Here is a 13895-nt window from a genome sequence, read left to right on the forward strand (position 1 = left end):
AAGTCCTCGCAGTAGGTGGCTTATTGGAGGCAGCCCTGCTGGCTCCTGGAGCTGCTAGTTTATTCATTGGGCATTCCTTCTTCCAATGACTCGGGCGTCCACACTGATGGCAAGTGGTGGTTGGAATGACGACAGGGGCTGATGAAGGGCATTTGTGGGAATAGTGGCCCACTTGCCCACACTTAAAGCAGGTTAATGGCTTTCCCTTACATTCCCCAGAATGCATCCTTCCACAAGTGTTACAGGCTGGCAATGGGGGTTGAGACTGGTTGGAATAGGACATTCTTGACTTCTGGCCGCTCTGGCTCACATTCACACTCATTGGCCGCTTAAACCCAGTGTTCTTTCCCGGTAGGGACACTGCTCCTCGATTAAATCTAATTGGGAAGCTCCTTCCCGCGGAACCTCCACACATGCTCATACTTTTCCTCTTTATTCCCTTCTTCTCTCTTTCCTTCTGCATCTGTTCACTTCCGGCTTCTACAATTATTGCCTTTTGCACCAGAGTGGCATAATCAGTAAGTTCAAGGATTGCCACCCTATTCTGAATCCACGGTTTCAGTCCCTGCTGAAACCTCCTAGCTTTCTTTTCCTCCGTGCTCACAAATTCTGGCACAAACCTTGATAACTCAGTAAATTTCGCTTCGTACTCTGCTACAGATAAGTTATTCTGCTTTAGCTCCAAGAACTTGAGCTCCATCTGGTTTTCCATAAACCTCAGGAAATATTTTCCCAGAAACAACTGACTGAATCTCTCCCAGGTTATAATAGCATCTGTCTCCATGTTTTTCTTGGTCTCCCACCAGTAGTTAGCCTCTCCTTTCAGAAGGTAGGTAGCAAATACAGTCTTATGTGCCTCATCGATACTCAGAATCTCAAAAGATTTCTCCATTTCCTTTAACCATGCCCTTGCCTCAACTGGGTCGGCTGATCCGTGGAACTCGGGGGGCTTAAGGGACTTAAAAGCCCTGAAAGAGTTTGCCACAGAATTGTTATTTCCTTGAGGGGGTGGGTTGGGTTGACGTTCCAAGTTCTGCCTTAGTAGTTGCATGAACTGGCCCATGGGATCCATGCCTGGGTTTGGTACTGGTAGCTCAACCTCAGTTTTTCCTTCTCCAGCCTCTATCTCAAATCCCTCAACATCATATGTTTCCTCCTCCTCTTCATACAGGGAGTCATCCTGCTCAACATAATCCTCGTCTTCCTCTTCACTGTATTCCCGGTTCCTATCGTCCTGGTAATGGCTTCCCTGGTCCTCAGACCCAGGGTTCGCCCTAGTTCCAATCTTTCTTGGCGGCATGATACTGATAATAAAAAAATTATTGGGAAATTCAACATTAGGTCACAATCATACACAATATTGTGCCTTGCACAGCTCTATAATGGGGAGATTGTATCTCGCAATTCTATTATTTTATGACAGTTCTAATAAGAAGTGCAGTAATAATAATGATAAAAACAGTGATCTCGTCACTAAGGAACTGAAATGAAAGGAAACAAATATATAATAATGCGAGAAATACATAGTTTGATCTGGTCAAAAGTACAACAGTGCTACAGCCATCTGTCCCAAAAGTGATACACAAGAGTCTATCTGTCTAGTCAGAAAAAGGGATGTTATATACAAGTCAACTATCCCGGAAAATTGGCTCTTACTAAGGCCTCGACTAACTAGACAACTAGACTATCCCATCGTCAGTCCTGAATCACACACCGGAGCGGGTCAGCTCCCATACCCTTTCCATCGCACGACGGAAGATATAGTCGGCCTGCCGCCTGGAGATCCTACCATGCCTGTCCCCCTGGAGCGATCTGAGTCTCGCTCAGGACGTGAGTTATATCCCCATCAGCTCCCTCCTCAAGGATCGGGGTATAGCAGCCCTAGTCTTATAAGCTTGGGTACGCCTACCCGCCCTCTCCGCATCCAACTCCCTCCTGGCCTCATCCAGCCGGGCCTCAGCAACAGCCACTCGGGTCCTCAGTACATCCCGAACATAGCTGTAGGCTAACAAAGACTGCCTATGGGCAGGGTCGAGAGGTGGTGAATCCGGAGCCGCTGGGGGTGCCTCATCGGTCTGCCTAGGCTCGGGAGTATGGGTCTCTGAGCTGTCATCATATGGGCTCCAGGATAGTGGTGGAGGAGTAGGAGCTCTGACCACCGGGAGTGTGGGTAAAGGGGTACCAGTGTATACTACCATAGCTCCGACATGCTCCTCAGCCACTGGGACCTCATCCGGTTCCTCCTCATCTGAAATAGCAACAACCTCTGTCTCTGACTCCTTTGAGGGGTCCTCCTCATCCTCCTCCATCTCAAGCTCCTCCCGATCCTCGGCATCTAGCAGTGCCTCATCATGCTCATGCTCGAACATCTCAGGGTCCTCTATCTCATGTGCCTACACATTAAACGAGCTAAGTTACTATCATGATACTTATAAGGGTTCTCGTAAGGGCTTTAACTGTCAGCGCAACTTTAAGTAGTCCAACCATGAACTTGGCAAGAGTTCTTATTATCTTTATGAGTTTATTATTACATCGTCGTATCATCTCTGTGGTTTATAACGCTTAGCTCTGATACCATTTCTATGACACCCCCAGATCCGGGGTCGGGAATCCGGGTCGTCACGGTCTTTCTTTCCACAATATCACTTCACTTAAATATAATAAATAACCTTATGCTATGACCCCACACTAACACACACCACAACCCGTTATAGTCTCAGAGATGAAATTGAAATAAGTACAAGTCCTTGAATCCACAATTTAAAAGTTATTACAACCCAAAATGATTACTTGATAAATTTACAGTTAATTGTCATTATCTGCCACAAGTTATAATTATACAATATTTGGTTCCCCAAAAGTAGAATGCCTGATCTACCAATAGATCTACCTCTGCAGCTATAGCAGCTACAATATCAACGGGAAGACGCGGGACGCTTCCCACGCGCTTGCGCTGGGTCTGCTTGAGTCTGGCCATCTTTCCTAACTGTTGTTGTGTGATAAAGAAATGAAGCAAGAGTGAGCATTACAGATCGCAAGATAATATATAGTGTAAACAATAATGCAAGTATCTAAATGGATAACTTACTAGAATCCTTAATCAAGTGTAAGGTAATTACTTACTGGATATAAGCAAAAACAAGGGATGAAGTTACCAAATACTTCACTATACTTATATCATTTTTAGAAATCTACTTGAACTACTACTGTTCAAAGTATAATAAGTTTCAAAAGCTCATCCCATAGATGAGACCACAAGTTAAAACTTGAATAGATTCAATCTTTGAAATATTTTTAAAGGAAATGAAGTTACGAGATACTTCATTCAATGGGAACACCATTATAACTGTTTGACTTTGTCAAAGCTTCGGCAACCACCCATTCGTAGCCTTTCGATCGAAATGCTCTGGGTAGTGTTGCAGAATTGTCCAACTGGATGATGAACTCATTACGGGAGTTTGTCGCGCCAGGAAGACCACTTACGATGATCAGTCGCAGTAGTACAATCCCACCATTTTCTACATGTAGAGGAGAACCTGTCGGATTTACTTGTCAACCGAACATTGGACTCCTAAGGAATGGACTGTCTTAGCGGAACTTCCAGGCTATTTGGGCCAATATAATTAGGCTGGGCCGGCTCCACTCGACCACTTACGCCACTCCTAGTTCAGATGAAATCCATGACTCTGAAACATAAAGCTCGTCCCCACTTTCCCCAAGTAGAAACTTGTTGATACGGCTCCACCAAGAAGTCGTATATAGTTGGAAAGGAAAACTCACCGATATTTCCCAGGCGATGTCTGTTAATGGATTAACTTGTTCCAAGAATTCTACTTCCCGAGTATTGGGTAAGTAATCAAAAACTATTTTATCAAGACAGCAACCTTGTTGCGAATATAAACTACACCACAGAGCCGGATCCCTCAGGTTTTGAGCGAATATTTAAATCCACTTTAAAAGGTAGATCTTAAATATAAAAATGAGTTTTGGGATCTGCCCTAACCTTTAAAAATTATTTTGAAGACTCGAAAACACTTTAAAGAGTGTTTGGAGTAATGCTGATTTAATGAAATAAATCAGTCCCAATATATTAGAAAATATCTGAATATTATTATTTAAATAATATTCCCATAAAGAATAATCTTTATAAATATAATTGAAGTAGAAGTTTTAAAACTTATACTTGCAATGAATATTAAATAACCAAAGATATACTTATACGAAAGTACTATCTTTATTTGAATAATCAAAAGTGAGTTTGATTATCGACACATTATTCTTTAATAAAATTAAGAATAATAATTAATAAATAATCGGAGTCATAAGTCCTCGAATTAATATTTAAAATAATATTCATTAATAAATTAAGCGGAGTCATATGTCCTCGAATGAATATTCAAAATTATATTCAATAATAAAATAAACGGGATCATAAGCCCTCGAATGAATATTCAAAATAATATTCATTAATAAAATAAACGGAGTCATATGTCCTCGAATGAATATTCAAAATAATATTCATTAATAAAATAAACGGGGTCATAAGCCCTCGAATGAATATTCAAAATAATATTCATTAATAAAATAAAGTTATCGAATAAACCTTATTCGATTCATAGTTTTGAAAACTATTTATATATATATATTATATACTCGGGAGCCTCGACTCCCGGTTTTAGAAAAAGTTCACCTTTGGGTCACCTATACTAAGGGTATACCGCTTATCTCTAGCATAGGTATTATCAACTGAATCAACAGATATATGTGTCAAGAATACGAAACAGGCATGCATATATACCATATCACATGCTACAATATATCGCAAGATAATGCATATACAAATGTATACATCACAACAACAGTATAACGGGTAGAAAACTTGCCTGAGCGACTGGGGTTTACAAATGGCTTAGGACGAGTCTGGTAACCTATAAACAACATATAAGTTGGAATTAAACCAAAGTCACTTATAAATCTATACTTTAACCAATTTAGACTCGAACGCTCGCTTTGCGCTTAATGATTCTCTTAAGTCGCTCGAGTACCCTCGGCTCCACCATTTTTAATAAATTAACCATTACGAGTTTTAAGGCGATTCTTTCGCGAGTGTCTTACCAACTGCCTAACACACTTTACATAATTGTTTCATACTCCAATTAGTCCTTTTTGGTCTTTAACCTATGTTTCAAAGTAAGGCGAGGGGTAATAATTCGTTCGCGAAACGTCGTTACTTAAAATGGCCGTTTCTCCTAAACCGTACATCGGAATCAAACGAACTACATATCAAAACGAAGCTCGAAACATGAACTATCTAATCATGGCAATGGTCAAAACCTAGCAGTGAGTTAACGGGTCCTAATGTTAAGAACAAAAACAGCCTAAAGTAAATCGGACATTACGACAGCTATGTTTACGTGATTACCCAAATTTAAACCACTCCAAATCAACCCACAATCAATCCACAATCACAACCCAATCAAAATTCCGTCCATAACTCACCATAACAGCCCCAAAAACTCCATATTATCAATTTATACTATTCTTAAACTTGAGTTTAAACTACACTTAAGTTCATTAATCAACAATCCAAGAACTACCACTCCAAAAACTTCACAAAATCAACTAATCTCTACATTTACAACTAGCAAGCCTCTCATGAATTATAAAAATAAAACTAAACCTAATTACTCAAATAAAGTTAGGGTTTGGAGGGGTTATACCTTCCTTGGAGAGTGGAGAATCAAGTGAATAGCTTGGAATCACCCTTAAAGTCCTTAACCAAGCTTAATCTAAATAAAACTTCAAGAACAAAAAAATTAGTTCTTGAAAAACACTATTCACCATCTTCTTCCATGATTGTTAGGAAGAGATTGTGAATGATTTAGGAGCTCAAACTTATAGGATATCCATAACTATGCATAAGGAGTCTTAGATAATTACCTTGCAATTTAACAAAGCTTGGAACTAGGTTTTTTATTTTTCTTTCTTTGGAAAAGAAGAAAAGCCGAGAGCTTTGACGAAGGAGATGAAAAAATTTGTGGTTTTGGTGAAAATGAAATGTTTTTGGCTTGGTTGGTTGTTTTTTTGATTTGTTTTGTTTTGTTACCCTTTTTACCATGGTAATTTTTGTGTGGTTCTAATTCAACCAACAACACACTTTGCTTGGTCATGCTTATGTCACCATGTGATGTCACCCTCCCTCCTTTGTCCTCTTCTCATTGGTTTGATGACATCATCCCCACTAATCTCTTTGATTAGCTTTTAATTATTTGGCTAATGACCACTGATCTGTTATACGGTTCGCTTAACTTTCGTTTTCATTTATCGTTTGAGGGATCATACCCGGGATCTTATTACTTAGGTTCCCTTAACTTTTCTCAATATATTATATTCCTTTTTATGATCCTCTATTAAAATCCTTGAATTTAAATCCTTTTTATCCTGTTACCTTATACTCAATTCTTTCAATATCTGGTGGATTTTCGGGAAAAATCAAAAGGTTTAAATTTGGATTCTGACGATCTTTACATATACTTATATATCATATAGAGTACCAATAAAATCTCAGAATATCCATAAAAGAACCCCTACATAGTGTGGCATGAACAATTTTCTTATTCAGCAATATCAGCAAAAACACTATTCATAAGGGTTACAAAAAGTTCAAAATTTTGGGGTTATTACAAATTATGCGAAGACTCGAAGATTTAAAGATTGGAAGATGAGCAGTTAAGAAGACTACGAAGATCAAGCTTAAGGGTTCAAGGACAAGAAGGCCTCAGTGGATCATAATTACGAGAACATTCCTTACGATTCTTGTTGACTTCAAGACTCAAGGTTATAATTAAACTCTTTCTTATAGATTTGTATACCTTGATCTCCATTAAGAACTCAAGAAACATAAGTCAAAATGCATTGTTGCCATGATTCTTGTTCCATGTCGTCCTATGTCTATACATGTGGCTTCAGTACCATTGGTACTAGATCTTGTTGGCTCCAAGACCTAAAGTGTAGAGCTAACTCTTTCTTAAAGATGTTTAAACCTCAATTGCCATCAAGAACTCAAGGACTGTCAAAGGTTCCAAGTCAGAATGCCCTGTCGCCATACTTTTGGTTCCTGTCGCCTCTTGTCAACTCCTATGTGTTCCATTCGCCTTCTAACAATCACTAAAGCCTCAAAATAGTTCTAAAAAAAGGGAGGTAATCTTCTAGGTGTTGTGGGATACCATGATCGCCTTATGATGTCATGAGACACCAAGTCACCTTCTACTACTTAGAAAATACAAAGTTATCACCTTATGACTTCCCTAACAACTCTAGGTCGCCTTGAGGTGTGATGTAAGTCACCTTGTCAGCTGTAACTAGGGTAGGAGTCTCCTTGTTGAATCTAGGGCCGCCTTCTAGCAAGAAAAAATAAAGGCTATGTCGCCTTCTTAGTACACATGTGGTCGCCTTCTTCCTTAATAGGCCACATGTAATTCAAGTTAAATGGAATACAATGCTCCACGTACGCTTTATCTTTCTCCAAGCTATCAAGTCACCCATTAGCCCATTAGCTTATACATCAATCAATCGGCAGCAAAAACTTCATCACTTTCTCAATAAAATAATGAAACTCTGCAGAATTCATTTCTTGGAGTAAAGTTTGATTCATGTAAGTTTTTTTATGAAGAGAAGTACTTTCCATATTTAGTCACACCATAAAGTCTTACATTCTTGTAAACACTCATTAGATCTAATCCTTATAGCTTGTATTGATTATCTTTTATAAGAGTTTTATCTTCATAGGGTGTTATGAAGCATTGGATATTGTATTATTTATTTGTAAGTAAACCCCCGTGATTAATTTTCTTAACACAAGAACTTAACCCTGAAAATCATTTTTGGCCATTTCGATTTTAATTCTGCTGCAATAATCTTAAGAAAATGATTAAATTACATTCATCCCCTTTGTAATGGATTTCGGACCTAACATACCCTGTATTCATTATTTAATAGCACCTGGAACAGGGCTAACCTGGAAAACAAGAAAACCAGATTCGGGTGCGTCGCACGTTTGGCTAGACTCGAAACAAAAAACCATAATGTAGTATATGGGAATCGAACTTGGGTCTACTGATTAGTTTGTGCAACTACCTACCATTGTGCTACTGAAGCATATGTGCTTCATTCAGACACATAATATATAGACTCAGAAATTTTGGACACAACACGACTCACACTACGAAATGACACGAAAATTTAGTGTTTGTGTTTGCCTTTTTAGTACACGACACGAAAGTACACGAACATGAAAGTACACGGTCGAGATTTAGTGTCAGTTTTGTATTTACCCTTAGATACACGACACGACACAAAGTATACGACATATATAAATAATATAGTTAAATATTTATAATAAATATATGCATATTTTTTTTAATAATACTTGATTTCATAATATTGTATATACATGTGATTTAAATATATATCTTTCATATAATTTGTAAAATATATTATAAATATATATGTATAAGTTGACTAGATAAATATTTAAAATTTTATTATTGAAACTTAATAGTTATTTTTTTATCATTTTTTTATTTAATGATTTTGATGATAATCTATTGTATTATGAATAATTAATGTATCACATGTAATCCATTTTTACATTTTTAAATTATCTAAAGCTATTATCTATCTAATATCTAATCTAATCTAATATCTAATATATTATTAATAGCCCAAGATGGGGAAGTATTCCTGAGATATTTTATTACTTGCTGAGACATTTTAATTAATTAAACGACGTATTTGTCCCTGTGAATTTATGAGCAATTTTATGAAAAAATGACATATTTACCACTTTTTATCACATCTGTTATAAGAATACCACTTTATCAAGAGGATGGCCATTAATACCTTCCTAATAAGCTTCTGATAAATGCGTAATAGAAAAAAAATAGTGGCCATTCTTTTCTGCTGTGACAATTCAAGGAAACTTAGTAGTCAGTAGTTTGACTTGGTTGAATAAATTTTACGTAATTGACGGTTTAACTTGTTCATTCTCTTTCTCTTTTAAGTTGTTGATTATATATCATTTTAGACCGGAAATATTATTTAATGTTATATTTTTAATACTCAATTTTAAATTTAATATTTATAAATTTAAGGATACTCCAATTTTACAATTTTTAATTTTTTAGGGTTCAATAATCTCATTTTGGGTTTTCAAAATATTGAATATTTGAATAAAAATATCTAAAATTTAATAATTTTTAATATTTTAGGGTTTAACAATCCCATTTTGGGTTTTAGAAATATTAAAAAAATTATACAAACATGTCTAATTTAACAATTTTTTACATTTTATGGTTCACCGATCCCCTTTTGGTTTTAAAAATATTAAAAATTAAATTAATAAAGGTTACAACGATTTAGGGTTTTGAGCCCTAAACCCTATGAGCCGAACTATAATTATTAAGCTTTTTTAAGATTTTAAGGTTCACCAATTCCTAATTTAGGTTTTAAAAATAGTAAAACGTTTAATCTAGAGGCCCCACACACTAGAGTCTAAACCCTAATTTAATCTAGGATTTAGGGGCACCGCCTACACACTAGAGTCTAAACCCTAATTTAAGCCCTAAACCCTCGTAACCAAATTATAATTTGATAGGGATAAATAAGTCCTGATTTTATAATTAATGGACTGCTAGGCCCAATAAGAAAATGTATGATATTCACACCAGAAAGGTTAAGCCTGATGGACCAGATCAGGCCTGGTGGAATAAAAAAAAGGCCCAAAAGCCCTGATTATTAATTAATTTCGTAATTAATTAATAAGGGAAAAATCAGCTACTGAGAAGAGTCCCGATAAGGATATAAATCCTTATAGATTAGCCTCAAGGGGACCTAAAAGGATAAGGAATCAGCTTCCTACTTCCTAGGACTCTTAAGTCTATCCTAATTCAGAGGCTTGTCCACCAAGTCTCCTATACCAAGTCCAATTCAAGGACTCCCACATCTATATAAGGGGCCTCACCCCACAAATCAGAACTACGTTTTTTGACTTGATCCTTGGCAATCAGCAAGGTACGTAGGCATCTTGTTAAGGCAGATTGAGTCACGAAACACAAGAGCAGTCAAATCGAGCCTTGGAGCTCACGTTCCTTAGTATTAAATACAGCAATTATATATAGTAGTTTTAATCCATAACATTTGGCGCCGTCTGTGGGAAAAACGGAACAACAACCATGGCGAGAACACGGAGAACAACCAGCACTCTGGAGGAGGGAACACCATCAGGGACAACCCAGGTGATTTCATCAACCGTGGAGGTTCCTCCCCATTCAACTTATGCATCTACTCAGGGGGAAGCCCAGACAGGGGCAACTCATCCTCAGCCACAAGGGACAACTCCCCCGACTATTCAAGGTACGAATCCTCAAGTTCAACAAATACATATACCTGTGAATTCTCGACCCGTCGGGTATGAATATTCAACTATTGTTACTACTAACCCCCCTTATGGGATGCCCCTTCACCCTGAGGTTGGAGGAAGTGGATATGCTGGGCGAAGCGAAGCACGAGGGCGGTCGCCCCCCTATATACGAGGTTTGGATCCTATCCCTGAGGATCGGGAATTTTCTGGTCCATACACTGAGAGAGACTCCGAATCTTCGGATGATGAAGTGGCCCCGAGAAGGAGGCGTCCTGGAAAAGAGCCAATGGCCGATGGAAGGCAACGCCCCCAAAGCACCCCAGGGGCGAATCCCCAAGAAGTGCAGGAAAAGATCAGGGCTCATGAGGCTGAAATCCAAAGGCTGAGGCGTGATTTGGAGGCTCACCAAGCCACCAGACCCCACATACCTCCTAGGGGGAGAAATCCTCCTCCTATCATAGACCTGGATGGTCCGGTAAGAAGAAGGGCTGCCGTCCCAAGAACTGATCCAAGTAATCTCCTTCCCCTTGGAGATCCTGATGATCCAACTCCACCCTTCACAGAAGAGATAATGAATGCCCATATCTCAAGAAAATTCAAGATGCCCACTATCAAAGCCTATGATGGCACGGGAGACCCCGCTAATCATGTTAGGACATTCTCTAATGCACTGCTGCTGCAACCCGTGAATGATGCTATAAAATGTCGGGCCTTCCCTCAAACCCTGTCGGGTATGGCTCAAAGATGGTACAGTCGCCTACCCCCAAATTCTATTGGATCATTCAGAGAATTAAGTCAGGCTTTTATTAAGCAATTCATCAGTGGAAGAGTCCATGAGAAAAGTTCAGCATCTCTTATGAGTCTTGTGCAGGGAGCTAAAGAATCCTTAAGAGATTACCTAAATCGTTTTACAAAGGAGGCTTTAAAAGTCCCAGACCTTGATGATAAGGTAGCCATGATAGCACTGCAACAAGGAACTAGGGATGAGTTTTTCAAGATGTCTTTGGCCAAACGACCCCCTGAGAGCATGTTGCAGCTCCAAGAGAGGGCAGGGAAGTATATCAAGGTTGAAGAAAGTATGAGGAAGACCGTAGTAAGTAATGAGCCCACTGGAGGCAAGAAACGAAAAACTGATTTGGAGTATATCGCTAAGGATAAATATCCTAGAACTGAACAAAACCCTGATTCAACCCCCAAGAAGGGAGGACCTGGGCAAAAGTTCACTGAATACGCTAAGCTGAATGCTCCCAGAAGTCAGATTTTGATGGAGATTGAGAAAGACAGAGATATTCGCTGGCCTAAGCCCTTGAAGGCTGATCCCGCCAAGCTAGATAAGGGCAAGTATTGCAGGTTTCACAAAGATGTTGGCCATGACACCGATGAGTGTAGGCAGTTGAAAGATGAAATTGAGTTTTTGATTCGAAAAGGAAGATTGAACAAGTATACTGGAGATGGAGGAGACAGAAATAATAATGGAAGGAAGAACTTTGAAGATCGTAGGAGGGACCAAGATGATCAGGGGCGGAATCCCCAACCTAGAGGACCAGTTATAAACACCATTTATGGAGGGCCGAGACCTCGAGGGCCTGTGATAAACACGATCTTTGGAGGTCCAACTGCTGCTGGATTGTCCAAAAATTCCAGAAAGGCATATACTAGAGAGGTTATGCATATTGTTGGAGAAGCCCCGAAGAGGGCCAGGACAGAAGTAACATTGGCTTTTGATGATTCCGACCTAGAGGGTGTGAAGTTTCCCCATGACGACCCGCTGGTCATAACGCCGATAATAGGAAATAGCCCGGTTAAGAGGGTCCTTGTGGATAATGGTGCTTCTGTGGATATCTTGCTCCACGACACCTTTCTAAGGATGGGGTATAACGACTCCCAGTTGACACCAACCGACATGCCGATATATGGATTTGCTGGAGTAGAATGTCCTGTGGAAGGGATAATTAAATTGCCAACCACCATAAGTACGGAGCCAAGGCAAGCAACGCAGATGCTGGATTTTGTGGTGGTAAAGGCTAGTTCAACTTATAATGCTATCATGGGGAGAACAGGGATACATGCCTTCAAGGCAGTCCCCTCTTCCTACCATTCAGTCATGAAGTTTCCCACCCGAAACGGGATTGGAGAAGAGAGAGGAGATCAAAAAATGGCTAGAAGCTGTTATGTGGCCTCTTTGAGGGCAGATGGAGTCGGGGGGCAGGTTCTTCCTATTGAAGATATGGATGTTCGAGAAAATGATGAGAATAGAGGAAGGCCAGCAGAAGAATTGGTTTCGGTTCCTTTAGATCCCAAGAATCCTGAGAGGATGACTTTCATTGGAGCTACATTAGAGGAGCCCCTTAGAGGGAAGTTAGTGAAATTTTTGCAAGAAAATAGTGATGTGTTTGCATGGTCAGCAGCTGATATGCCAGGCATAGACCCGGAGTTAATTACCCACAAGTTAAACGTGGATCCAAGCCGGAAGACAGTGAAACAAAAGAAAAGAAATTTTGCCCCGGAAAGACAAGAGGCTATAAAGCAGGAAGTGGAAAAGCTCTTAGAGGCTGGTTTCATTGAGGAGATTCAATTTCCAGAGTGGTTAGCAAACCCTGTAATGGTGAAGAAGGCTAATGGAAAGTGGAGGATGTGTATAGACTTCACCGATCTGAATGATGCATGCCCCAAAGACTGTTTTCCGCTGCCTAGAATTGATACTTTGATTGATGCCACCGCTGGACATGAGATGCTGAGTTTCATGGATGGGTTTAGCGGATACAACCAGATCAAAATGCATAAGGATGACATTCCAAAGGTATCATTTATCACTGACTTTGGTGTTTATTGTTATCTTGTTATGGCGTTTGGTCTCAAGAATGCAGGAGCCACCTATCAAAGGTTGGTGAATAAAATTTTTAAGGATCTTATTGGGAAGACTATGGAAGTCTATGTTGATGACATGCTAGTCAAGAGTCTAGTAAAGACTGATCATATAACCCATTTGAGGGAAGCTTTTGAGGTCCTGAGGTACCACAAGATGATGTTGAATCCCACGAAGTGTGCTTTCGGAGTAGGATCTGGAAAATTCTTGGGATTGATGGTCTCAAAGAGGGGAATTGAGGCTAACCCCGATAAAATAAAGGCAATCCTGGACATGGAACCCCCAAAAACTGTCAAGGATGTTCAGAAACTCACAGGAAGGGTTGCTGCGCTAGGACGATTCATCTCCAAGTCAGGAGACAAGTGCTTGTCATTCTTCAAGTCATTAAAGAACATTAAAGACTTTGTATGGAGTGAGGAAAATCAGAAGGCATTTGAAGAGTTAAAGAAGTATATGGGCCAGGCCCCGTTGTTGGCCAAGCCAGTTCTGGGTGAAGTTTTATTCTTGTACTTGGCTGTTTCAGAAAGCGCCTTGAGCGCGGTGTTGGTTAAGGAGGAACTGAAAGTCCAGAAACCCGTATACTATGTCAGCAAAATTTTGCATGGTGCT

This window comes from Apium graveolens, chromosome 9 (assembly GCF_009905375.1).
Source record: "Apium graveolens cultivar Ventura chromosome 9, ASM990537v1, whole genome shotgun sequence".
Classification (NCBI taxonomy): domain Eukaryota; kingdom Viridiplantae; phylum Streptophyta; class Magnoliopsida; order Apiales; family Apiaceae; genus Apium; species Apium graveolens.